Source organism: Pseudorca crassidens, chromosome 2, assembly GCF_039906515.1.
Source record: "Pseudorca crassidens isolate mPseCra1 chromosome 2, mPseCra1.hap1, whole genome shotgun sequence".
Lineage (NCBI taxonomy): Eukaryota > Metazoa > Chordata > Mammalia > Artiodactyla > Delphinidae > Pseudorca > Pseudorca crassidens.
The window spans coordinates 49,044,482-49,072,459 of NC_090297.1; the positions used below are offsets into that span (position 1 = coordinate 49,044,482).

General features: G+C 45.6%; 1 protein-coding gene across 2 annotated transcripts in view; it reads right to left on the minus strand.

Moving 5' to 3' along the window:
* The window catches only part of DAB1 (DAB adaptor protein 1), a 1,170,471-nt gene extending 1,159,707 nt beyond the window's left edge, over positions 1 to 10,764 (minus strand). The window contains exon 1 of one of the 2 annotated variants that reach the window (XM_067726314.1): positions 10,534 to 10,764. The gene's annotated coding sequence lies outside the window, so the exon portion shown is untranslated. The remainder of the gene's footprint in view (positions 1 to 10,533) is intronic. The other variant, XM_067726315.1, reaches the window with a different exon arrangement.
* Between the last annotated feature and the right edge of the window lie 17,214 nt (positions 10,765 to 27,978).

The window sequence follows — 27,978 nt, forward strand, 5'->3', positions numbered from 1 at the left end:
TCACATTTGTGCTTTGGAAGCAGGGAAACCAGTTAGAATCAGCCATTTGGCTGGAGCAAACCCAATTCCAGAGTCAGCCTGGAGTAAGGGAAGGGATGGATGCTTCTGTGTTAATCAGAAAAGCAATGGGAGCCCATGGGGTACAGAAACTTCAGCTGTGAGATGCAATCTGTTGATTACCAGGAAACCCTTTTTGCAAAAGAGGTCTTAATCTCAAACTCTCAGCTCACTTGTATTATTTGCAGGGGGCTGATTTGCCCCTCGACACTCACAGAATTGCCCAACACACCTGCTTCCAAAGCATGTGGTCTCCACACCTGAACCTCTTAGAGCTGAAAATGAATAAGAAATTGGAATAACTAACCCTGCGTGGAGCCCTAAAGGACTAGACAGGACAGGAGCTAAATTAAAGCAGTATCAGCCAGGAAGCCTAAAGGTTTCTAGTCCCTGAACCTCTTATTAGCAAGCTCAATTGTCCCCTCCCTAAAAAACAAGGAGAGAAAGATTGCAAATAAAGCTGTCTTTGTTGACTAACTAGTGTACACTCTATTCAACAATGGGAGGTAGTGAGCAAAAGAATAGGTGATGATGGCACTCAAGGGCTGGCAACCCTATGAGAAAGCTGTGGCGACACGGGGAATGACGGGAGTAGGTGTGGCTGAGGCCACCAGAGGACCCACCAACATACCTCCTCCCCATCCTCTAGCATAGCCCCCAATTCTGACACATGGCCACCCAGAATAAAGACAGTACTCTTTAGCCTCCCTTCTGTTAGGAGTGGCCAGTTGACTAGGGTCTGGCCAATGAGGGTGTAAAAAGAAATTATGCGTCCAACTTCTAGCCATGCCCTTGAAAGAAATGGGGAGGTCCTCCCAGCCACCTAGTTTGAATGAGGAGGTTGTGATGTCCCATCGTGGTTGATGAGGATGACCGCGAAGTCCTAGGGATGGAGGAGAGGCAAGCTAGAAGAGCTTGGCCCCTGTATGATTTCACAGCTGGGAGCTGCTCTAAGCACTCAGACTTTTACAAGACTGAGATATCTACTTCCACCATTTTAAAGACACTTAAGTTGCTTTACTTGGTGTCTTGCCTGCATGCACTTGGACCGATATTCTAACTCATTGAAATGGCATGCCAACACTTCACTTATCCAGCAATTTCACTTTTCCAGAAAACAGTTATAAACAAAGATAGAAACAAAAAACACCCCCAAGCAGCCAAACATATTTTCACTGGCAGCTGGTGCACTTTATTCATAGGAATAACACCCTGGCCAAGACTTGGTTGGTGCTTACGGACCCACAGGAAGGGAGGAAGACTGCTTTCAGAGGCAGATAGACTGACAATATCAAGACATGCTGACACAATCTGACAGTGAGGGAAGAGACTACAAAGGTATAAAAAATAGATAGGAGAATTTAAAATCCGTACATCCATAGGTCTAGGGACACTCATATATACGGGCAAACAGTCCTGCATGTCTAAATAGCCCGTAAGAATACAAAATGTATAACCTGACACAGTAGTTGATGTTCAAAATGATACTTCTGAGTCATAATCTATTTTAAAAGCAGGGAAGTATGTAATTCACTTACAAATAGTTTCAAAATATTGGTCATCTTGAAACTTCGCTTATTTGAAACATCTCAGTCTATGTGGTGCCCCACCCATAAATTATTTCATACAATTCAATGTTAAATGAAATACATTTGGATATCACACTTGTAGTCAGTGTTAAAGCCATTCATTCTGAACTCTCGCTTTTTCAGGACTCACCCTGAACGTGATGTCCTAGAGATGAATCAGACTTATCGTTGCTGTCTAGTAACCCTTGGTCTAGATTTGACATAGACAAATAAAGAGATCATTATAATACTAGATCAAACCTCTAAGGAAGGAAAATCAGATGTAATGTAGATGAAAGAAAAAAGATTACTATCTATAATCTAAAAGAAATCCTTATAAAATGATAAGACAAATCATCCAAAGAAAAATGGGCAAAGACAATGAATTAGTTGTCTATCAAGAAGTGAATCCAAATGTCCAATAAATGTGAAATGATGCTCTTCCTTGGTAGACATCAAGAAAATACAAAGTAAATAGCAATGAGATATCACCCGTTACTTATCAGGTTAGCAAAAGCAAAAGAGAACGATAGTATACTGTTGGCAAAGATGCAGGGAAATGTTGCTTCCTGCATGCCAATGGAAATGAGAATTATTATATTTTCTTTGGAAAGATATATGGTACCACCTACTAAAACTTTAAAAAGCATACATCCTTTGACTCTAAAGTATTAGTTTTGGGAATCATAAAAGTTACAGCATCAACAGATACTGATAAATGTACAAAGATGCTTATTTCAGCATTGCTTGTAAAAATTAGTGGAACAGGGCTTCCCTGGTGGCACAGTGGTTGAGAGTCCGCCTGCTGATGCGGGGGACGTGGGTTCGTGCCCCGGTCCGGGAGGATCCCACATGCTGCGGAGCAGCTGGCTCCGTGAGCCATGGCTGCTGGGCCTGCGCGTCCGGAGCCTGTGCTCCGCAACGGGAGAGGCCACAACAGTGAGAGGCCCGCGTACCGCAAAAAAAAAAAAAAAAAAAAAAAAAAAAAAAATTAGTGGAACAAGAGTAAATGCCCATCAGAAGAGAAATTGTTGAAAAATCTGTGGTATGTCCATAACACTGAAACTTATACAGCCATTGAAAAGAGTGACATATCTATATCAACTGACTGGGGGAGGGCTGCAGGGGAATAGTGTTTAAAGTGATAAAGGCACTATGTCAAGGAATGCATATATGATCTCATGTTTTAAGTCAGTGACAAAAATCCCTATGTTTGTATATGTGTGTGTATGAACATATATAGGAGTTTAGAGGAAGACATGGAAGGCATCCTGGTTGTTAGTTTGAGGGGCAAGGGAGAGTAAATAAGTAAATGACTACATTAAAAAATAGATGTCCAGGATAAAAAGTAAACAGTTTGCATAATAAGGCAGAGCCAGTAAACGTATATCTATCTACATACGCTAACATATGTGTCTAAAGAGATAAATGAAAGGATGATCACCAAATTTTAGGCAAAATAAATAACTGGAATTTCAAGCGACTTTTACGAGCTTCTAAAGTTTCTTCTATACTTTTGCATTTCTTACAATGAATTTGTTTTATTTATATGATTTGAAAAATTAATAAAGTGATAAAAACAACCCATGTCAGGGCTGGTCAATATTGAGTGGCATTAACGAAGAAGCCTTCACGTGGGGCATGATACCTGAACTCAACTTCAAGATTCTACTGGATTGGGAGGAGACTTGAAAAAGGAGGGTATTGCAGGCAGGAAAAACTGTAGCAGTATGGAGGTGGAAATAAAAATGGGGACTACCCTCAGACATCCACCTCATCTGGAACAGAAGATAAAGAACAAGCAAATGGCTGGAGTTCCATAACCACAGTAAAACCAAACAGATAAGAAGTATAAGTGGCCACCGTAATGCATGTACAAAAATGTGATTTTTTGAGTTAACATTAACAAATGAAAACAGCTTGGTTTCTCCAAGTGCTGTAAAGTGACAAATATTTTGAGTTCTTAGGACTCTGTCCATGGTGACACCATGTGTTTCAGTCAGATGTAAACTTCAGTTGGGTAACATTTTCTTTTTAAACCCTCCTTCCTGTCAGTTTCCAATTCGGCTATAAATATTTGCTAGCAGAAAAAAATGTCACTAAAAATCTAAGCTCAAGCTACCCAAAAAAATGGTCATTTTGAAACAAGAAGAAGTCATATTCTGCATATTAATTAAACAAGAAGTCTCAAGACCTAGGGATCAGAGCTCATTTAAAAAAATTATTATTTATTAAAAGCTTATGAATGCAAATGAATTCTTTATTTAGTATTCATTCTTATTTAATTCTGTCCCCTTTGAGACAGAAACTACATGTGCTTTGCTGATAAAGTGAAAGGTTGTCTGATGTCACGGGGTCTCCTGTCATCCACAATATGGCTGTTTATGTCATGAATGTATGTATTAATGGTATAGGATTCTTGCACTGTCACCAGCAAAGAGCCCGACTGATAGTCACTTTATTGCTCAGGCCAACCAGGGTCACAGAGCAGCTCAAGGTAGGCATTTTCAACCAGAAAAGCACTCCCCTCACTCTTTCACAAGATACCTCTTGTTCTCTAAGTGGAAGTTAAAATTACAAGAGCCCAACTTTCCTATTCCCTTCACCATATTAGGAAGCATGGCGGACAATATTATTATTCCATTTCCAGGGAATTGAAAGAGATGCAGGGAACTATCAGGTAACCCTTCATACACCTGACAGCGAAACAGGAGAAAAAACTCAAGTCCCTGAAACTTAAAGCCTATGTCTTTTTAGACAGTGATCCTCTGAATATTGGGCTAACAATGAAAAAACAAAGTAAGAAAATTTTCATCATTTCAAGATCTGCTGGATTTTAAGAGCAGCAACAAGGATCAGTGGAAAAAACAGAGACTGGAGAACAAAAATGAGAACAGATGCTAAGACCATACACATGGGGTCCAACCCCAGTTCTGCACTTACTGGCAATGAGACTCTCAGCACTTATTTAACCTCAGTGCGCCTCAGTTTCCTTCTATAGAAATACGGGGTTGCTCTGAGAATTAATGGGATAACATATGAAAAGCGCCCATAAGCACAAATAGGTACAAGTAAAGAAAATTGTTATGGAGGCAGCAACAGTGACAACAATGATGACAAAGGTGGTGATGATGATGATGATGCTGACGATGATGGTAATGGTTCCACTGCTAAGTAACTCGAAGACCTTAACCAGGTCCCAGAATCTTACACACTTGAACAGCAAAGAGCACAGACTACCTGTGCGCAAATCTCATTTCTACGACTTAGCTGCATCTCATATTCCTTATTTGTAGAGTGTGAAGATAAAACAAGTTAGTCCATCTCAAGTGTGCAGAGCAGCACTTTGCCCAGAGGACATTTTTGCCTCTCTTAAATAAAGCAGTTGGAGAAAAGGATCTACAAGTTCAAGTTCTATTATATCACCTGGTCAGGATTTCCAGTCCAGAAGAAACAGTGTGGTTAAAAAAAAAAGACTACAGTCTCTAGAGTCAGAAAGAATTGAGTTCAGATCCAAGTTCTGAAATGCACTACCTAGGTGAGCTAAGACAAGTTAATGTCTCTGATTGATGGTTTCCTTCTCTATTCATTAGAATCTCAGCAAATATTTGATACTTATTGTACCAGGCACTGTTCTAGGTGACATATATCAAGCATCCATTAACGGGAGCTGTACCCCACCCGGAAGGCAGGTGCTAGAAATGCCAAGTTCTGGAGGCCTCCAGCACCCACTGCCTCAGTGACAAAATATCCCAACACCAAAGTTTCAAACCATCCCATTAGGTTTTGTAGCATAACTATGTCCACAGTTGCCCACCAAAGTCTCAAGTAACTCCATTCACGATTCTGGTGCAGAAGACTTCAGACATGCAGATGAGCAGACAAAAGGGTCCCAGGATGCAATGGTCCCAGGAAATGTGGACCCTGCCAGTGCTGAAGTCCCCAGACATAGCACCAGCAACGACCACCCCTTTTCAGGAAGCAGCCCTACCAACCGGGCTTCTTCTGTCCCATTGAGTCATGCACTGAAGGGAAAGCAGAAGTTTCACTGTCCCTTTCTGGGATCAACTCTCACATCTAAGAAAAGGGAATGAGCCTTGGGCCCCAGTCCCGGGTCCTTCCTGGCTCTAGGGGCTCAGCCAAGTCATGTTAACTTCTCCCGTGTGTCTCCCTTTCTCATCCGTAAAAGGATAATGACACCTGTGAAGACGTGGGCTAAGGGCTCCATAGACTCTTTTTTTTTTTTTTTGCGGTACGCGGGCCTCTCACTGTTGTGGCCTCTCCCGTTGCGGAGCATAGGCTCCGGACGCGCAAGCTCAGTGGCCATGGCTCACGGGCCCAGCCGCCCCGCGGCATGTGGGATCTTCCCGGACCGGGGCACGAACCCGTGTCCCCTGCATCGGCAGGCGGACTCTCAACCACTGCGCCACCAGGGAAGCCCTCCATAGACTCTTAAGCTCTGAGCAAGTACTGGGCATATATAAAGCTAAGATGCTTTTCCTTTTGGTGCCCACAGATCCACTCATGGAATAATAGAGTGTAAAGAGCAGAGGCAATAAAATGAAGGAGGCCTGGGTTTGAATCTGGACCCCACTACTCCTTCCCTCTCCAATCTGGCCAATTTATATAATCTCTTGGAGCCTAGCTTTCTCTATCTGTAAAATAAGGACTACAATACCAATCACATAAGGCTATTATGAAGATTAGTAAAGCAATTTATTTAATGTAATTAAAAATTAAACCAAACTGTGTTCATTTATTCCATATTTGTTGGGCACTTACTACACGTACAACTCTGCATTAGGCATTATTGGCATATATATAGATATACTGTATACTGCATAATCCCTGCATATGATCTAGCTAGGAAAATATGATATAAGACAAAGGTCAAGAAGACATGCAAGTATTTAATAACATGTACATTAAAAATAGAGGATATTTAGGTGTGGGGGGGGAGGCTGACACTTTTTACACACTTCTGTACCATTTGAATTAAAAAAGTTTTTTTGGAATCAAAATAAAGAAAAAATCTAAAAATAGTGAAAGCAAGATAAAATAAGAAATAAGTGAAAAGATGTTACAAATGTTAATCATCCTTTAGAAGCTCTTAAAGTGAATGTATTCATTGACCATCACTCACATAGCTTTGTGCCCATCACTGTGTTATATATACCTTGAGACTGAAGAGGTGGATAAGTTATCTTCACTTAGAAAGAACTTACAATCTACTGGGAGAGACAAACACATGAATAGTATTGATACTTCCAAAGAAGTGTGTTAAGAGTGCTAAGGGAACACAGCTTCCTGAGGGAAAGGGATCTCTGAGTGCACGTGACTTTTGAGATAGATCCTGAAAGATGAGTGGACTTTACCAGGTATAAGAGTAGGAGGTATTTTCCAGACAAGGAAAGAAGGTTGCACCTGCAAAGGTACGAAAGCCGTGTGTAGTATGCACGTGAAATGTGAGTGTAGTGTGTGTATGTGTGTGTGTGTGTGTGCGCGTGAGAGAGAGAGAGAGTATGTGGTGATGCTGTGTATATGAGGGTATGAGTTCGTTTATGAGTGTGCATTTGTGTGGTGGTGCATGTTTGTGTGTATGTGCGTGTGAAGCCCATTAAGAGAAAGCAAGAAGTCCAGGCTATGAAAGGCCTTGAAGGCTATGGTCAGTGATTTGAATAACATGCTTTAGGCAACAAGGAAACTTTGATGTGTTTTGATCTGGGGAGTACCATGATCAAAGCTACCCTAACCATAATCCTAACCCTAACCCTTTAGAAAGACGATGTCACACCTGTAGAGAGGGACCATACTGGAGGCCAGGAGATGAGTTGGGAGGCTCTGAGGATGGTGTGGACTGGAGTCAAGGAGGCTGGAGCAGAGAAGACAAGTTGGAATAATTGCCCCATCACTCTCAGTTCTGGGAGGCAGGTAAGAATGTTTACTACACTCTCCTTCATTTTTCTTCTTTCCCCCAATGTTAAATAAATTAAGAATGCACGATTTTTAAAAAGTTGTCAATTCTGTGGAAGACAGATCTAAAACAAAGGAATACCTCCCCTCCAAAGTTGTTCTGACACCCAGCCTGTCCGAATGGAGTGCCCCAGCTTGACCCAAATAGGAGTAGGCTCTCGAGGCACAAGCAAACAGACCCCCTTCCGAGCTCTGACCCCATACTGACAACTGGAGTTCCGGCCAAGGAAGAAACAAGAAACAGAGCTAATGGCTTTCTGTGGCACAATGTTTATTTCATAAGCAATTATCTGATGATGTCAACGCTGAAGTCCAGGCTGTCTAACTGCAACGAGTCTTTCGCAGTTTGGGGTTTTCCTTCACATTTTAGAAAAGCCATATGATAAAACAAAACTTTGCTTTCAGGGGGCCCTTCTTTCCCCCTCTCCGTACTAGAATTCCTCCTCTGTTTTCCCTCTCTGCCTGTGTGTCTCCTCTTCCTCTGCCTCCCCTCCCCCTTTTCCACTGTCTGGCTGTATGTGAAGTCTGGGGCTGTCTCTGTCTCTCTAGCTCTCTTACTACTGTCCCCCTGCCTCTTCCTCTTTCCCTCTTTTCTCTCTCCCTTCCTTCTCCGCCCATATCCCTTCTCACTATATAAAAAAAGCTTCAATTTTAGAACAGGAGCAAGGCCTTTTCTAGCACAAGAGTCAGAGCAACAAATATGGTCACAGTAAGGTGACTAGCTGAGTCCAGCTTCAAAAAAAAAAAAAAAAAATCTTGAAAAAGAGAGAGGACTGAATGGTGGCCCTTGATTCCGAGGAAGGCAGGTGGAGCCTATAGGTCCTACTTGTCCCTGGACACCAGTTTTCACTAGGCAGTTTTCCAGGTGGACAATTCCTATTTGTTAATAAGCCCCAGCCAGTCCCCATCCCTTTCTAATGGGAGTGAGGTGACACGACCGCTGCCACACTGCACTGCTTAGTTACTCCTCTGGATCAGCTGAGAAAGGAAGAAAAGCCATAAAAGTCAGAACCAGCTAAGGTCAGTACTGCGGGGGATCTCAGAGACCACCTGTTCCAACCTGATCAGGTCACTGGTGGAGAGACTGGGTCCCCAGCTTGCTAAATACCAGGGGGACCCATTATTAGAAAACCCAGACCTAGGACCTGTTGCAAAAATCCCCCTACCCTGGGAACACCTCTAGGTTTTTGCCTTCTGAACAAGAATCCACGATACAGGATCCAGATGTATCAACAGATAGAAGAGGATTAAAATAGAAACAGAAAGGGGTTAAAATACACACGGGTGCACATCAGAAATCCACTGCATGCTCCCCTCAAGAAGGATTTGAGCATCAAAGTCTGCTGAAGATGGGGCTGCAGTGGTGGAGGGCTCTAAGCTCTGAGGACCTTTTTAATATGGCTGTATTGTAATACTGCAGCGCCAAACCCCGCCAGTCATTCCAAAAAAGCAAAAGGAAGCCCCGCTCGGCAGCAAGAACTTCCCAGCCCTGGAAACAGACTGCCTCCGTTTGGCACCCGTTTAATAACCGCTATACTGAACACAGGCAGGGGAAATGTGTATCCTTGGAAGGCACAGCACAGGAACCTCCCTTTGCTACAACGCGATTCCTCAGACATGAACCCGAACTCAGCCTCTCAGAGCAACGGCAAAGCCACGGAGAGGCGATTTACAGACTAGAGCCCATCAGAGACAAGGGGGATGGGGAAGGCACGCAGGGGACACACCTTTTCTGAGCTGTTTGAAACATGCTGCCAGCAAAGTCCTCCCAGAGTCTGCTGCCAAGGGTTACTTTCCTCGGCAAAAACTGATTCTCTCTCCCCACACCCCCTCTGTCTCTGTCTCTGTCTCTGTCTCTGTCTCTCTCTCTCTCTCACACACACACACACACACACCCCGCAACCCCCGCGCCCACCACACATTTGAATCTTTTTCATCTTAAATTCCCAGAAATTCCCTGATCAGCCCTATCTTTTCGGAACAGCCCATCCACCTGGGCTGGATTCCCACCTCATCACCAGGGAAAGCCTGGAGAGCCAGGCATAATTATTTTCCTACAAGGTTATGCCTAATTGGCCACTAACCTAATTGATTAATCATCTCATTTTTCAAGGCAGCATCAAAGAGCCAAGCTGAGTGGGGAGAGAGAAAACATGCGTCCGGATGGTATATGGGGTAAAATTACAGTGAGGGGGAAAGACACGACCAACACCCCCGCCAGCCCCAGCCAGCTTGCCTGGTTTCTGGACACAGAGGTGGCCAGAAAAGAACAGAAAACCCAAAACGTGCTGGGAAACTCGCAAAACCTCGGAAGGACCGAGCTGGGAGCCTCGACGCCACCCAGCCAGCCTGAGTGCAGCCGCCTCCGACGAGTATGAAGTTGTTTCCCCCGGGCCGGGAAGGGTTAAATGGCTGAGTGCCAACCCAGCCACGGCCGGCTTCGGGGGAGCCAAAGCCGCTAGTCTCAATGTCGGGGAGTCCGCGTGGAGGCGCCCCGGGGGTCGCCCTCTGGCTGCGGCAACTTGCGCCGCGCGGGGCCCTCGCCCAGCCTTTGCGCGCCGCCCAAAACTTTGCGCACACTGCAGCCAACGCCGCCCGCCTCGCAGCCAGTCCCGCGCCACAAAGTGCCCTGGGCCGCCCCTCAGCAGCCGCCGCTGCCGGGCTTCGGCTCCGGACTTTTCCCCGCTGCTTCCGATTCCCACCCAGGGGCTCCCTCGCGGCTGCGGGAGCTCGGCGCGCGCCCGCCCTGCGCTGGGCTGGCTGGCGGTGCGGGCGCTGCGTTTCAGATCACCACCTCGCCGGACCCGGCGGCGTGCTACCCCGCCCCGCCCCGCCCACCCCGAGCCTCCCACGCCGGAGCGGGCGAGCGCAACACCTCTCACCTTCCCCGCCCGCCGCCGAGGACCACACTCTCCGCTTAGCCCTCTTGACTCACCCTCCGGATGCAGCAGGAGAGGGCGAGGGGTCTCCGCTTTTGTTCCCTGGGGCTGGCAGGTCCGTTTGGGGCCAGGGCGCGCAGGAAATGCCGCGAAGGTGTGTATCCCGGACGGGGATGCTCACTCCCAGCAGCTCTGCCGGCAGCAGTAGTGGCGGTGGCAGCGGCGGCAGCGGCAGCAGTAGCAGCAGCAGTGGAGATTGTGCCGGCTCTCTGCAGGCCACATCTTTCATACCTTATACATCACTACCGCATTCCCCCGAATAGGGGAGCCCCACAGCATTTCGCCACCTAGCGCAGAATGCAGGCGCCGGCAGCAGTGGCGAAGCCAGATCCGACAGGACACGAGCACCGCTGGAGGGGTGAAGGACCTCAGTATCCACTGATAGGTTCCCTCCCAGCTCCGATCACAGCGAGGCCTAAAACTTGCAGCCATTCCGCAGTGCTCACCTTCTGGGACTGTCCGCTTTCCAGAGAAGTCTGGACTTCAGGCCAAGTAATAAGGATTTATCAGAGGAAGCCCTCCCTGAGCTGCCGCCGAAGTCTTGGTCCGCACATGCTTTTACACTGCCTCATCCTCACTGGAGTCTTCACACACGAGGCTTTGCAGCAGCAGACACACACTCTCTTGCACGTGCAGAATCCCCAGAGACGCATTTCTGTGCTCCCCACCCCATCCAGTGTGTGGGCACAGGAACAGGCAGACAAGAGTTGCAGTTGCAGTTGTGTGACCCTCAGAAAATTGGCAGATGAATGATGAGGCTCCATTTCTTCATCTGCAAAATGGGAACCAGATTATCTGTCTCGTAGCATTATTGTGAGAACGAAGTGAGATAAACACAGACCTTGACAAAGGTTAAGTGACAGCAAATGAGAGGACTTTTCCCTACTCAGTGCAGGTCTGCCCTTCCTGGGATAATAATACACGATAACCATTCATTCACTAAAAATTTACTGTATGCTAACTGTACCCATCTCCATTTTATGGAGTAGGGTAAGACTTTCAAAAAGATAAAGTAATCCTTACTCTCTGGAATTTGCTGTCTAGTATGAGGATACAGAAAATAAACAAGTAAATTAGCAAGAAACTGGCAGATAATAATAACTGCTTATGACAACAATTTAAACAGATGGTGACGTGTGATAGGAAACAACTGGGGTAGGACATCAGGCTGGGGGCTGGAAAAGGATTCTCTGAGAAGATGACAACTGACCTGAGACCAAGAAGCATTAAAGGCAGCGGGAACAGCAAGTGCAAAGGCCCTGAGGCAGGAATGAGTTAAATGTGTTTGGGGAGCAGAAGGAAACCGACTGTGGCTGAAATGTAGCAAGGAGGGTGATTAGTGGTATGAGACAGGGAGGTCAGAGAGAGAGGCTTATGGTCTTATGGGAGGCTCAGGTCTTATGGGAGGATGTCAGTAGGCAATTTGTTTGGAGTTAGCAGAGCTGTGGTTGTTAGGGGATAGGAAACAGTGTGATCTGCATTTGTAAAAGCTGCCGCGCAGAGAATGGACTGGAGGGGGCTTAGAAGCAGGGGGAACAATCAGAGTCTCCTGTAGTGCTGAATAAAAGTCCCTTTCTATTCCCTGGCCTGCACAACCTCAGTGACACCCCCCCCCCCCCGACCACCCCCCCCACCCGCTTCCACTAGGTCTGCAAGGGAGAGAGGCCACTTGCCAGGAACTGCAGGAGCCTGGGTGTGGATTTCTCCCACCACTCTCTGAGGATCCTTTTCCTCAACTGGCAAATGTAAATAATAATATATATTCTCATAAAATTATTGCAAGGATTAAATGAGACGGTGAAGGCACCTAAGCTACTAAATAACCGTTCATTTCATCTTTACCCGCCACTTCAAGTCCCCAGGCTCCTCCAGAGTGTTCCTACTGTACCTCTGTCCCCATCTAGGAAAAGGAAGGGTTGATCCCCCCTCTCCAGGAACTTTCCTGTCCGGGGCCTGCCAAGGGAACCTGTTAGGTCCAAGAAGATTTCATCCCAGCACCTAGGGAAAGGCTTGCATTGGTAACGCTGGCCTCTGTACCCATCTATCATCTTCTCAAGCAAGAAACAGATTTTCATTTTGTTTAGGTCCTTTTTGTTTATTTTTTCCTGTCTGCCATCCCCATCTAGTTTGAAGCATTCAGGACATCATCATATGAGCACTCGAGGTATAAAAATAGAAGGGGAAAAAAGGGCTGCGGGGCGGGGGAGAGCCAGAGATGGCAGGAAAGGAAAACAGGCAGTCCTTTCTCTTAGCAACAGGAGGAAAGGTTCTCAGCTGAGACACATGATCATTCCCTTACATCTGTGCGGTATAACAGATTCCAGAGGCCTTCAGAATCCTTCCCCTCACTGATACCACAAAACCCAATAAGGTGAAACAGGTATGTAGGACCATTGTCCCCCTCTGACAGGTGAGGCAGCTTCACCCCCTGCTAAGTGAAGTAGCAGAGCTGGCACTTGGGCTCAGGTGCACTTGACCTTCTGCCTCTCCATGCCTGATGCTTCAAGTGGCCCCAGTCTAATGGTATTGCCTAACTTCTGAGACCCTGAAACATGTATCCAACTGAAACCCAAACCTGTGGGTCTCAAAGACAGTCAACTCATTCCCTTGTACCCAGCTCAATGCCCTGCACTCATCCCCATTTTTCTCCAAGCCACTTTTATTTAGAAACTAGGATATTGAAATCCAATCAGGGATCTTACATGTTAAGTGGCCCTAGAAGCTGACTTAATATCTCACTATTGCTGGGTTGAAATCAAGGACAGAGCAAGCACCACCGGGTGCATCTTTGGGTTGCTGCATGGTTATCAGAGAGAACGTGAGACCTGACTTTGAGTCCCTGCTCTGTCATTTATAGTGTGTTTTTGAGCAAGCTATCAACCTTCTTTAAGTTTTGATTACCTCATCTGTAAAATAGGGTCTGCATGTGTGTGAGGACTGAAGGAGATGCTCTAAGGGTGAAACTTACATAGTATCCTTTTCTCCTCCTCCCCTTCCATCCCCACCACCATTGGTGTGCCGGTTAACAACTGACTCTTGGCAGGGAGGGAAAAATTGTGGCATTTGCCAATTTCCTTGGTGTAAATATCCTCACCATGGCTGATTTCAAGGTACCAACATGATGTTACTGAGTGTGGCGTTGGGAGGAGGTACATACATAGCTCTCGTGAGCCTATCCAGCTGGACCTGGAACACCACTGCCCTCCACTCTGAAAAAGCAACCCCGAACAGGTGAGCAGCACCTTAGGGCTCCCAATACCCTTTATTCCATATCATCTCCTGTGATAGTCACAAGAATTCTTGAAGGAAAATGCCATCCCTATATCTGACAGAAGGGGAAACCGAGACTGGGAGGGATTGAGTGATTTGCTCCGAGTCAGACAGCTAGTAAGTAAAAGAGCCAGGACTCAAGCCTGGGCCTTGTGGCTCCAAGTCCAGGGACACTTCCACCCCCGTCTCATCCACTCCCTATGAGATCACTGCATGAGGCTTGCCCGTGTCTTTCTCTTTCGGTGCTAAGATCCCAGGGCCTGAGCCCCTGTTTTGCAATCTGACAGGCAGGAATAGTAATCCCAGCCTTGCCTTTTTCACAGATGCTCTGAGAAGCTAATGAGATAATGCAGATGAAAGTACTTTGCAAAGCACAAGGCACCCTATGAAGATAAAAGCATGAATATTACAGTTAGTGGCTGAGGGAAAAATGGGGAGCAACAAATCCCAGGCCCTGGGGGGACTTATCAACCACAGGGGAGGCAGGACCACCCTGAACACCCTCACATCAGATCTACTCTCAAAGGGAAACATAAGACGAGATATATACATTCAGTGCCCTGCTAAACACTTACTGGTAGAAAGACAATTGGAGTATGAAGCCGGAACAATGTAGTTGTAATTACAGGCAAAGACAGAATTGTTTCAGAAGCCTTGCTGTTTTTCCCTCTTGCTGTCTATAGAAATGTGGTCGTTCCTTACTCTCATGCTTCCCTCTGCCCCACTCATCCCTGTCTGAGAGGTCAGGATCACCAGCTTAAGGCAAAGGGAATTTATTGGCTGGTGTCACTTGGCAGTCCAGGGTGAAGCCAGCCCAGAGTTTCCATTGATTCCAATGATGTCATCATGTCTGTGATCTCTCTCCCTCTCTGTCTCTCTCTGTCTCTCCCTCTCTCCCTCCTTCCCTCCCCACCTCACCACCTCTCCCTCCCTCTTTGGCTTTCCTCTCTTTCTTGCCCTTCCAGCATCCTCTCCCCTGCAGAAAGCTTCTCTCCTGTATGGAGAGCTCAGGATGGGGACATGGCCACTGAGAGCTCTACACTTGTATCATCTCAAGAAAGAGAGATTCTCTCTCCCACTATGAAACATATGAATCTTACCATATTACAAAAAAATAAATAAAAGTTCTCCCTGTCCCAGATTGGCTCACATGCTTAGCTAACCTCTACTCTGGCCAAGGGTGAAGAGATACCATGACTGGCCAAGCCTGACACAGACCCAATCCTGTAGCCAAATGCCGTGGAGTGTGGGAGAGGAAGTCCCCCTACATCAAGAAGGTCCTGTTACCAGATAAGAGAAGGAGTACCAGGGAGACAAAATTGACAGGCATCCACTGTGGCGACAAAGCCAAATTCAGACACTGGCTTCCCCAAAGCCTTAGCCCTTTCTGTGATCCCACACGGATTCCAAGCTTGGAACACGGCAGCATTAGAAACCTGAGATGGCTAGTGGGTTGCATCTAGAATGATGAAGCTCTGTAAGTCAATGTCTGATGTATTCCTCAGTATATAGCACATTTTAGGCACTCGGTTAATGTTTACTGAGTGAATGACAACACCAGCCAATTGACAGGAGGTGGAAGGATTCCAAGTCCCTATCAGAGATCAATAGAAAAGAAAGGTGGGATTGATTACTGATGGAAGCCATGAGTGGACTGGATGGTGCCTGTATTTGCTACATATTTGCTGACCCTGCCTTGTAACCAAGACCCAGTGTGGCAGGATTATCAGTTTCCATAATCTGGAGAAGCCCTTGGTAGGGCGGCTGCTTAATATCGAGTGCCAAATAGTCCTTAGAATACTCCACTTCCAATCCTGCTGGAGAACAGCATCTAGCTCATATTGGCCTAGTGGTATTGACCCACCTGTGATAAGCTGCCATTGTGAACTTAATGCAAAGTCTGCCTTGGGCCATGCACATTCTCTCAGACTTGTCTTCTTCACGACCCACGGCAAGCACTGGCAGGCGAATGAATACTCCACAAAAGGAAGGGCTGGAGGGAGAGGGGAGGGGAAGATTGCCAACAGTATGGAGGGTCCTTAAAAAACTAAAAATTGAACTACCGTATAACCCAGCAATCCCACTACTGGGCATATACCCTGAGAAAACCATAATTCAAAAAGAGTCATGTACCACAGTGTTCATTGCAGCTCTATTTACAATAGCCAGGACACGGAAGCAACCTAAGTGTCCATCGACAGATGAATGGATAAAGAAGATGTGGCACATATTTGCAATGGAATATTACTCAGTCCTAAAAAGAAACGAAACTGAGTTATTTGTAGTGAGGTGGATGGACTTAGAGTCTGTCATACAGAGTGAAGTAAGTCAGAAAGAGAAAAACAAATACCGTATGCTAACACATATATATGGAATCTAAAAAAAAAGTCGTTCTGATGAACCTAGGGGCAGGACAGGAATAAAGACGCAGACGCAGAGAATGGACTTTAGGACACGGGGAGGGGGGAAGGGTAAGCTGGGACGAAGTGAGAGAGTAGCATTGACATATATACACTACCAAATTAAAGTAGATAGCTAGTGGGAAGCAGCTGCATAGCACAGGGAGATCAGCTCGGTGCTTTGTGTCCACCTAGAGGGGTGGGATAGGGAGGGTGCGAGGGAGACGCAAGAGGGAGGACATATGGGGATATATGTATATGTATAGCTGATTCACTTTGTTGTAAAGCAGAAACTAACACATCATTGTAAAGCAATTATACTCCAATAAAGATGTTAAAAAAAAAAAGACAAGGGTGGCTCTCGTTCAGATTTGGCTGGTAACTAGCTCAGTGATCTTAGAAAGTATCTGGGCCTCTGGGTTTTTTTTTTTTTTTTAAATTTATTTTATTGAAGTACAGTTGATTTGATTTACAATGTTGTGTTAATTTCTACTGAACAGCAAACTGATTCAGTTATACATATATATATGTTCTTTTTCATATTCTTTTCCAATTATGGTTTATCCCAGGATATTGAATACAGTTCCCTGTGCTATACAGTAGGAGCTTGTTGTTTATCCATCCTATATATAATAGTTTGCATCTGCTAATCTCTGGGCCTCTGTTTTGCACTCAACTAATGTTCATCAAATGCCTATCCCACTTGCAATTAGTTCTCACCATAAGCCTGGTAGACAGGAATTATTATGTCTATTCTGCAAAGAGGGAAACTGAGCCCCAAAGAGATTGAACTAACGTGTCTAAGCTGCCGTGCTCCAAGGTAACGTGGCCAGGATTTGATTCTGGGACATCCTGGCCCTACTGACTGTGCTGTTTCCCCTGCCTCACGGCTGGTCCCCCAGGGCCTCCAGTCACAGAGCTCAGCTCTGGGGTCCATGCAATGAGGGTGTGCCTTCCAGCTCCGCCTTTCTCTGAGGGAAAAAGGGGACTGAGAGCCATGTGCTACCTTTTTGAGAAGGGGTATTTTTCTCCCTCTTCAGTGGCGGTTTAAGAGAACATTCCTCACTATCACTGGCATTATTGCCAAAGAATCTATGGGTGCACGGTTGCCAGGGTGATCAGAGTGACTGCAGTGAGGATGGACTTGGCAGGAAAGGCTCCATGGAGCTCCAAAACAGCGTGGGCCTCCCTTACAGCTGCAAGCTGCCCCTTTCCAGTCGTCCCCTCTCTCTCCAAGCGTCCAGCAAGTAGACAGTGCAGTGCCCTTGAAGGCTGCTGGCAGATTTAAGGAAAGAGGGAGCAAGATGGGGAGGAGAAAAGGTGGGAGCTTTAGAGACTTAATAGATGTTGACTGGTGGAGATTAAGTCAGAAATGTGCTCCGAAAGGAAACTACAAACAAGACGAAAAGGCAACCCTTATAATGGGAGAAAATATTTGCAAACAAATCAATGGACAAAGGATTAATCTCCAAAATATATAAACAACTCATGCAGCTCAATATTAAAAGAACAAACAACCCAATCCAAAAATGGGCAGAAGATGTAAACAGACATTTCTCCAAAGAAAACATACAGATGCCAAAGAGGCACATGAAAAGCTGCTCAACATCACTAATTATTAGAGAAATGCAAATCAAAACTACAATGAGGTATCACCTCACACCAGTTAGAATGGGCATCATCAGAAAATCTACAAACAACAAATGCTGGAGAGTGTGTGGAGAAAAGGGAACCCTCTTGCACTGTTGGTGGGAATGTAAACTGATACAGCCACTATGGAGAACAGTATGGAGGTTCCTTAAAGAACTAAAAATAGAACTACCATATGATCCAGCAATCCCACTACTAGGCATATACCCAGAGAAAACCATAATGCAAAAAGACACATGCACCCCAGGGTTCACTGCAGCACTCTTTACAATAGCCAGGTCATGGAAGCAACCTAAATGCCCATCAACAGATGAATGGATAAAGGAGTTGTGGTACATATATACAATGGAATATTACTCAGCCATAAAAAGAAACGAAATTGGGTCATTTGTAGAGATGTGGATGGACCTAGCAACTGTCATACAGAGTGAAGTAAGTCAGAAAGAGAAAAACAAATATCGTATATTAACGCATATATGTGGAACCTAGAAAAATGGTACAGATGAACCGGTTTGCAGGGCAAAAATAGAGACACAGGTGTAGAGAACAAAGGTAGGGACAGCAAGGGGGGAAAGTGCCGGGGGAGGTGGTGGTGGTGGGATGAAGTGGGAGACTAGGATTGACATATATACACTAATATGTATAAAATAGATAACTAATAATAACCTGCTGTATACAAAATAAATAAAATAAAATTCAAAAAAAACCGAAATGTGCTCCGATGGTAATCAGAGGCGTGCATCACAATGCCGCAGTTTATGACACACCTGCTGTGTGCACTAGTTCCTTGAACCCTCCCCCTTCTCTCCACAGTGTTAGTTTAGCATCATGTTTACATTGTCTGTTTGCCTAACTGTGGTCCCCTACCAGCCTGCGAGTTCCTTGAGGCCATGGGCTTTGTGTTGTTCATCCTGGCATTCCCTGAGTCCAGTGACTGAGCTGGCACGAATATGGGCCTGGGAAACATCTGATGAATGAATAAACATGCTGTGTAAGTGCATGAACAAGCACCCATCCAGCCTTTCTGACCCTGAGTCCACCAAAGTGATCTTCTCCAACTTCTGAACTCCTATAAAAATTACTGCCTGGCAATTAATTTGACACTCATATGTGGACTTGCGCCACCTCTTGAGTTGTATTGACCTATAATTTGAACACTTCTTGTTATTAAACATTTCACATGGGGATTTATGTCTTGTTTTCACAACTGGACTGAGAGCTCATTCATTCATGCAATAGGCACTCATTGAATTATGCACTGATTGTCACATGGGTTGCCTCACTTAATCCTCCCTTCTTCTCCGTGAAGGTCTTCGTTCAGACCCGACTGTGTGTCATAGGCCCTGTGCTCGGCGTACGATATCATTGGTCCTCGAAGAACTCAAACTCAAGTGCCTTGAAGGGCTGCATTAGTAAGCTCGAGGGAAGCAGTTCATTGCTCGGAGGGAGGGAGTGTGTTTGCACAGGGTGTCTGTACGTGGCTGGGCAGCTTATACACCTGCAAAGGGCCCCAGTGAGAGGGTGAGGATGGGCTGAAATGCAGCCTTCCCTGTGCTCCCCAAACCATGCACCGGGGACAGAGCAAAGTCTAGCTGCAGGTAGGAACAACTTTTCTTTCACTGGAAGGCCCTTCGGCCTACCAAGAGCTACTTTTTTTCCAAGTGCACAAGGACACTGCAGGTGCTAAGGGAGGGCTCATTACTTATGCTGTGTACTAGGGATAGGCAGAAAATCAACTTTAGGGGGCACACCTGCCCATCCCCCAGAGGCATTAAAATCCAAGTAAATGGATTTTTATACAAACGGAATACTTCTGTAAAACAGATTCCACTTCAGGGCTTCCCTGGTGGCGCAGTGGTTGAGAGTCCGCCTGCCGATGCAGGGGACACAGGTTCGTGCCCCGGTCCGGGAAAATCCCACATGCTGCAGAGTGGCTGGGCCCGTGAGCCATGGCCGCTGAGCCTGCGCGTCCGGAGCCTGTGCTTCGCAACGGGAGAGGCCACAACAGTGAGAGGCCCGCGTAGAGCAAAAAAAAAAAAAAAAACAGATTCCACTTGGAGCCACCGCTAGTTTCTAATTGATTCCTTAAACAACCCTACAAAATAGACATTAGCCATCCAATCGAATAGTTGGGACAACTTAAATCTCAGAGAGCTGAAGTGACATCTTTGAGGTTACAGTTTAGGATGTGAGGTTTAAACAGGTAAAGTAAGTGTGAGAGCTAGAACTGGAACTCGGCTTCTCTAACGTAATAGGTCCTGGGCGCCCCCCTCTTGACCACTTGGCTTCTGCAAGACTCCAAGCATCCAATGGGGCACTTAGTCCAATGAGGCCCGGGAAGATCTGCTGATTTGGATTTTAAGTGTGTGCTGCTGTCATAAGGAGGCTCCACCCCTTTACACCCCCCCGACCCGTATAACCCCGACCTCCATACTCCTGTCCCCCACCCCACTGCCCACCCCCAACCCTATCCCCCCAACCTTGGACCCCCCCACACACACAGGGATACACAAAGATAACGCGGGGCTTCCCCAGCACGGGTCCCTGGGCGCTCCCCTGTCCTGGCGTTGCCATGCGGGTCTCTCTCTTCACACCCCAGAAGGAGTCTGAGAACCCCGTGCGGGAGCAGCTGTCTGTCAGCCTTACAGGCAGTGATGAGTTGCTGCCGACAGCAGACATGCCGGGGGCACAGAGGACCCGTTCTGTTTACTTTGCCTCCCTACTGCTCAGTTGTTCAGCCCAATCTGTTTCAGGAGTTCAGTCAGTGAAAAGAGTGAAAAAGAAAATCCTTTAAACCAACTGACCGAGATATTTTACAGGTCTAGCTGGGGGCTTCCCGGCAAAATGAACAGTCTGTGGTTTCCAAGGCTCCTGACTAAATGAGGGCTAGGCTGCCCGCTCTGCTACTCAATCACTGTGTGGCTTTGGACCAGGCACTTGTCTTCTCTGGGCTCAGGTTCTTCTTTGTAAACACAGGGCATTGGACTGGACGGGGTCTGAGGCTCCTGGCAGTTCCGTGGGTGATGGTTTAATGACTCTTGGCAACACTGGACACGGGGAAAACACTAGGTATTGAAGGGGGACTGGCCGCTCGGTAGAGAGGAAGATTTGGTAGGTAGATGAGGAGCCCAGCCCTCAAACACTGTCAGCACTGATGACATTACTTGACTATCCCGTTTGGTACCCTTACAGGGCCAGGGATTAATGCAGGGTGGTAGGTGTTGGAGGGTTCTATGAGAAGGATTATGCCCTTGGGGATCTGACGCTCTCGAGAAGCAGCAGTGTCCTGTGTTAACAGGATAAGGCCTTTGAAATCAAAGTGCCCTAGGTTCAATTCCTGGTTCTGGGGAATTCCCTGGCAGTCCAGTGGTTAGCACTCTGCGCTTCCACTGCAGGGGGCCCAGGTTCAATCCCTGGTCAGGGAACTAAGATCCTGAAAGCTGCAGAGCATGGCCAAATAAAAAAATACTAATAAATAAAAAATTAAAAATGAGAGAATAAAAAAAAAAAATCCTGGTTCTGCCCCTAACACTCAATAGATAATTACTGAATGAACGAGCTCACTGTGTGTCCTTGGACAAATTGCTTAACTTCTCTGAGCTGTGATTTCCCTCTATTGTTTTTGTTTTGTTTTGGTTTGGTTTGGTTTTTGCGGTACACGGGCCTCTCACTGTTGTGGCCTCTCCCGTTGCGGAACACAGGCTCTGAACGCGCAGGCCCAGCGGCCATGGCTCATGGGCCCAGCCGCTCCGCAGCATGTGGGATCTTCCCGGACCGGGGCACGACCCGCATCCCCTGAATTGGCAGGTGAACTCTCAACCACTGCACCACCAGGGAAACCCCCTCCCTCTATTGTTAAATGGGAAGATAATAATGCTGACCTTACAGGGTTGTGAAATTAAATGAGGTGCTATAATTAGCTCCCAGCAGGCAATCAGAAGTACTAGTTTTCTTCTCCTTTCCTCTTTCCTTGAAGAGGCACAACATAAAACTGCAAAAAGCTTAAACAAACTAGAACAGAGACAAAGGATCCAGAGACAGAGCAGTGTGTGTGCATATACCCACTTGTGATTTGATGGGTTGGGAGAGAGCGCAGGATTTCATGGGAAGCTCCTTAATCAGAATTCTCCAAGAGATGCTTGGAAGTTTGGAACATTCTGCCTGTCTTTCTTTTGCCTTCCTCCCCGTGCTCAGGTTTGGCAGTATCCTACGCATCGTTCAGGGCTCAGTTCAGAAGCCACCTCCTCTTTAAAGACTCCTGTGAAGCCTGAGCTATCTGTAACCTCTTCCTCTCTGGACTCTCCCAGCCCCTCCTGTGTGCACCCATCCCTTTGGACTATGTGTCACAGCTATGTGCCTCTTATATCCCCACTAGACAATGTGCTCCTGCAGGTTAGAAACCAGGTGGGTCTCACTTATTCCCATTACATCTCAAAAAGATGTAGGCCTGGCACAGGTGCCCAGCCAATGTGTGTGTGGAATAATGGACCACTCCCTAGAGGAAATCAGAGAAAGGATGGCAGAAGGTCCATGACTTTGAAGGACTTTTTCCAAACCTAATTTAAGATTCCTAATTTTCTTCCAAACCACAAAAAGTTTGTAAGATACAGCTTTTGTCCTTAAAGAATGCTCTTGTTAGAAGCAAGGCCAGCCTAACTGAAACAATAAAGTAACAATCATTATAGATAACACTTTATAGCTGTCACGAAGGTCCAGGAAATGCTCTAAGCACATACAGATGAACCACTTTAACCTTTACAATAACCCTATGAGGTAGGGACTATTATGAAACGCATTTTGCAGACGAGGAAATCAAAGCCCAGAGACTTCAGTAATATGCCCTCAGCTTGGAAGTAGGGGAGCTGGTATGTGAACCCAGGGAGTCTTACTCTAGAATCTACATGGCACTCCCTGAATACAGCAGAAAAATTGCCTGTGATCCAGAAAAATCGTAGGTTATAACCTCTGGAACCTGGGGCAGGTCACTAATCATCACTGGGCTCTAATCCCCATCAGAAGGTAGTAGCAGAGCCACTCTTCTCACCTTCATGGGCCCTTTACCAAAGTAAAGCAACAGCTGAAGTTACCAGCTTGGGGGAAATACTAGGGAGGAGACTAGAACTACAAGTGGTCTGCCTAGAGGGCGCTGGGCCCCTTTTCCTGCTTCTTTCTGGTGATCCTATCGGCCTCCCATGCGCAGAGAGACAGTAGCTGGATGCTCCCGCTGCTATCACCTCTTCTGCCAGCCACTGGATTGATAAGGATGCACCATCACTATCCAACCTGTCCACATCATCACTCTCCTCAACACTGTCCTTACCGCCTAATCATAAACCTCATGTAATGGGCCGTTGGTGAGCTGTAGCCACTGTCTACCTCCCCAACCCCATTTCTGGCCACTCTCCAGCCAGCGCCCTCAGTCCAGTCAAACCAAACCCCAGCAGGTCCTCGAAAGAGCCTTCTGTCTCAGGCTTGTACCTTTGTGTATGCTGTTCTTCTAGTCCTTCATATCCTTCCCTGCATTCTCCCCCTCTAACTCCCACTGATCTTTCAAGAATTAGTTCAGGCCTCATCTTCTCTAAGATTTCCTTGAGGCTCACCCCACACCTAATCTGTGTTCCCTGATCTGTGATGACACAGTACTGTCATTATCTCTTTTCTCCTCTGGCTTCCTGGGGGGTCTATAAGACCCTGAGGGCAGGGACAGTTTCTTTTATCTCTGTATTCCCCAAACCTGGGGTAGAGGTGTTCAATAAGTGTTGCTACATCAATAATAAAGTAATGCAAAATTGCAATGTATGCAGGACTTGATATTTTTCTCAGGCTTATGAGGGAAATAAGATAGAGAATTTTAAATATTTGTAATCCCATATCAGAAATAAAGTTTTGACCAAATTCACAAAGCTAAGAAACAACAGGGGCTTCCCTGGTGGCGCTGTGGTTGAGAGTCCGCCTGCCGATGCAGGGGACACGGGTTCGTGCCCCGGTCCGGGAAGATCCCACATGCCGCGGAGCGGCTGGGCCCGTGAGCCATGGCCACTGAGCCTGCGTGTCCAGAGCCTGTGCTCCGCAACGGGAGAGGCCACAACAGTGAGAGGCCCGCGTACAGCAAAAAAAAAAAAAAAAAAAAAAAGAAAAAAAAAAAAGAAACAACAAAGTAGGAGCTGAAACTCAAGTCCTATGTCTTTGAGTGCATCCTTTGAATGGCCCCAAAGTAGCACTGTTTCCTTGCCTAGGTTTTAAATAAGTTGAGAAATAAATAATTGTAATTATGGAGACCAAAGTGTCAACTGTATTACTGCTAGAGGCCAATTTGGAGGACATGGCTTTAGGTGTCTTAGCCTATGTGGCTTGCAAATATTTAACCCCAAAACTGGGCAGACATGCCCACCCAGTCAAAGGCACAGCTGAACTGTCTTACGTGGGATGTCTACCCAGGTAAGACCTAAGGAATGAGTGAGCAGAGGGGAATCAATGCTCTCTGCAAACAAACTCTCTCCTGAGAGAGAAGGAAGATGGATCTGAGCTAAGCGTGCCTAGTTTTTGTTCCTAAATTCACAATCAGAAAAATTGCTTTAATTCTCCAAGGGAAGGGCAAATAAAGATCAGGAACATGCAAAGAGAAAATCCTTCCTCTTAGTAAACAGGAGTGGGAAAAAAAATATCTGTCTCACTCTAACAGCAACCCAGACGACAAGCTTTCAAACCCAATCTGAAGAAAAGTTCAATTCCCTAGAAATCCCCCAGATGAAATTTACCAGGCCCATCCATGGACTCATAGCTTTTCCCAAAATATTGAGTTTGAGACCCCTATGGACATTCAAGCAATGATGTCTAAGTGGTCTATCGGGTCTACATACCCGTAGCTCCAGAGTTAGTCTGGGCTTAAGAGATCACTGTAGCAGTTGTCAGTCTGTAGAGATAATTAAAGATATGGGGAGTGACAAGACTCTCCAGAGAGTGGGTAGAGTGAGAATGGAAATGAGTCTAAAACTCATCCTTCTAGAACACCATCAGTTAAGAGATAGAAAAAGAGGGAGAGCCTGAAAATGTCACTGAGGAGTGGCTGGAGATGTAGGAGGAGAGGACTGACCTTGTGAACCAAAGGGAAGGGAGGTTTATGGATGAGGGAGTGGTCATCTGTGCCACATGTTGTTGAGGGATCAAGCTTGAAGTAAGAATTGAAAAAAGAGCATTGGATTTAAAGTGTGAAGGTCAACAAAGAGTTGTTTCAGTGAGGCGATATGGGCACAATACAGAATGCAGGGGATGATTGGGAGGTGAGCGATACTTGCAGATAACTTTCAAAAAGTGTAGTGGGGAGGGAGGATGGAGAGGTAGGGCAGTGGCTGGATGTATAGATTAAGTGGAGGAAGAAAGTTTTTCTTCCATTTGAAATATAAAGGTATTTAAGCATGGCTATGGGAAGAAGGATCCAGTAGAGAAGGGAAAGATGAAGACAGAGACAGAGCCGTGGTGAAGGCAGGATAATGAGATCCAGAGTACAGGCGGAGAGTTTAGGAACATGGATTTGGAATCAGGCCGATGAAATTCAAATCTGCTTACTAGTACTCAGAACTCCAACAAGTTATTAAGCATTCCGTCCCCTCCCCAAACTCAGTTTCCTCATCTGCAAACTGGGTATAATAAATAATATCTTCCTTCACTTCCAGGTGGGAGCCAGTGTGTGCTTCACTCTATTACTCTCTTTTCCCTCTGACGTAACAACCTCAGCGTTCACAGTGGCTGTCCTACCCTATCACGCTGAGCCTCGGAGTCAAAACAAACATAACGTTGAGTAGAGTCACCAGCCAACCTATGATAGACATGCAGCATGAAGAAGAAATAAACCTTTGCTGTTTTAAGCCACCTAGATTTTGGGTGAGCTTGTTACTGAAGCATCTCTTAACCTATCCTTAGTGATGTACTATCTCGTCAAATTGCTGTTGAGAGTTACACGAGAAAATGTGAGATTATGGCATACAGAATCAGACAATATGGAAAACAGAAACCACTTAATAAACAATGATTCCTTTCCCTTATTGGGAGCTGTAAATACTCAGTGGATAAAAAGTATGTGAAGTTGTTTATGGGATACAAAACTTGTTTTAGTAGTAATGATGATAGATAATATTTGTTGAACAATTGCTACAAGCCAGATTCTGGATAGAAAAATGTCTTTGCTTTTGTTTGCCTCTTTTCCCTGGCATTTATTTTCTCTCCTTGCTGATCATTTCTGGTGATCCTTTTCAATCAACTAGATACTATACAACTTGACTCTCAGTGCAGAAAGGGACCCCAGAAATCATCCAACGCAATCTCTACCCAATGTCAGGACTTCCTTCACAATTTCCCTGGTATGTAGGCATCCAGATTTCTCTGAATCACTCTCTGTGACAGGTTGCTTGCTACCTCATGTGGCAGTTGCTGGACCATTAGTTCTAATATGTCAGGGCCTATGTTTGCCTTGTTCACTTTGGGATTTCCTGCGGTAACATAGAAAGTCCATAAATATGTATTAAAGGAATAAGTTGCCATATGGACAAATTTTGGATAGCTCTAATTTTAGCTTCCTTGTCTGTAAAATGATGATATTAACACTGATCTTGGAAAAGTTTACATGAGATAACATGTGAATGCACCTGGTACATTGCAGAAACTCTGTTAGTGCTGGTTCCCATCCCTTCCCTCATTTCTCCTTTTTAAACAGAGCCAAAAATAGACTAATGCTACAATACAAATTGACCCATTGACTGGTCTTTCAACTAATTTTCCATAAGCAAATGTATGAGCAATTCCTGGAATAAAGGCATGAGGTGTGTGGTGTGCACTTAAAAAATCATGGACTCGCAGATTTGGGGAGGCAGTGTAGTTCAGTGGTGAGAAATTCAGGCTCTGCAGTCTGACAGGTTTGGATGCAAATCTACTACTTGTGGATTGTCTGACCTTACAAGTTTCTTATCTCCGTCAGCAGCCATCAACCTTCTTATCTTTAAATGAGCATATCTCAGGGTTGTTGTAAGTCCTGAAGAAGAAAATTGATGTAAAGTGCTTAGCCCTGGGCCTGGAACATAGCATATACTTATTAAATGTAAGCTATTGGTGTTACTAGTTTAGGGTATTAAGAGACCTTAGAGGCCATCTAGGCTGACCCCCAATCAATTCAGAACTCCCGGGTAATTAAACCCTGTCAGTGATGTGTTGGCTTTCACCACCTCACTTCCGTAAATAGATATAGTCTGTCATCTTGAAATATCTTGATGTATAACACTAGCTGCTGTAACAAAGAAATCTAAAGTGTATATAGCTCAGCTATGATGGCAGTTTAGTTCTTATTCAAGTTCTAAGTTGGTTTTCCTGATTAGTGGGTGGTTTTCCTTCAAGTGGTGAGTTAGGGATATAGGTTACCTCTATCTTCAACACCTAGCTTCCAAGGACAACCAAGCTTGTTTACATCAAGCCATTAGAAGAAGAAACCACATCTTCTTGTTGATTCGCTTGGAACTGGAGTCACATTTCTTCTCACATTCCATTGATGAGAACTAATCACATGACACCTTCTAAATGCAGTGGGTGCTGTCAAATATAAGAGCTACCTGGCTTGGTGGCTATTTCCCAGTGGCCATCTATTCTACTTCTCTGAAAGGGGGATCACGCATTTTGATGGTCAGCTAGCTATATCTTTCATAATTGATAAACCTACTGTCATCTGTATTTTCTTTGCTGTGAATTGCACAGTCCTAGAAGAAAGGTTTTAATTTAAACATGGCAGCCCTAAGGTATTATATATCTTGTGGCATAACTTATAAAAATTTCAAATGAATTTTATGCTGGAGGCAAAAAGTAGAATGTAGAATGTGTTGGGAACTTGAAGGAGAGAGTGATAGAGGAACAGAAAGTTAGAACTGAGTAGAGTTAGCAAAAGGTACTTTACACGTAGAATATATCACATAATGCTAACATGAACTCTGTAGGGATGACATATTCCCCCATTCAGTAAACAAGGAAACTGAGGATCAAAGAGGTGGCATGGCTTATTCAAGATCACTTAATGTGAAACTACAGAACTCAGACTCAAACCTGAATTGGTCTAACTACAAAGCTGAGGTTCTCCCTTTCTCC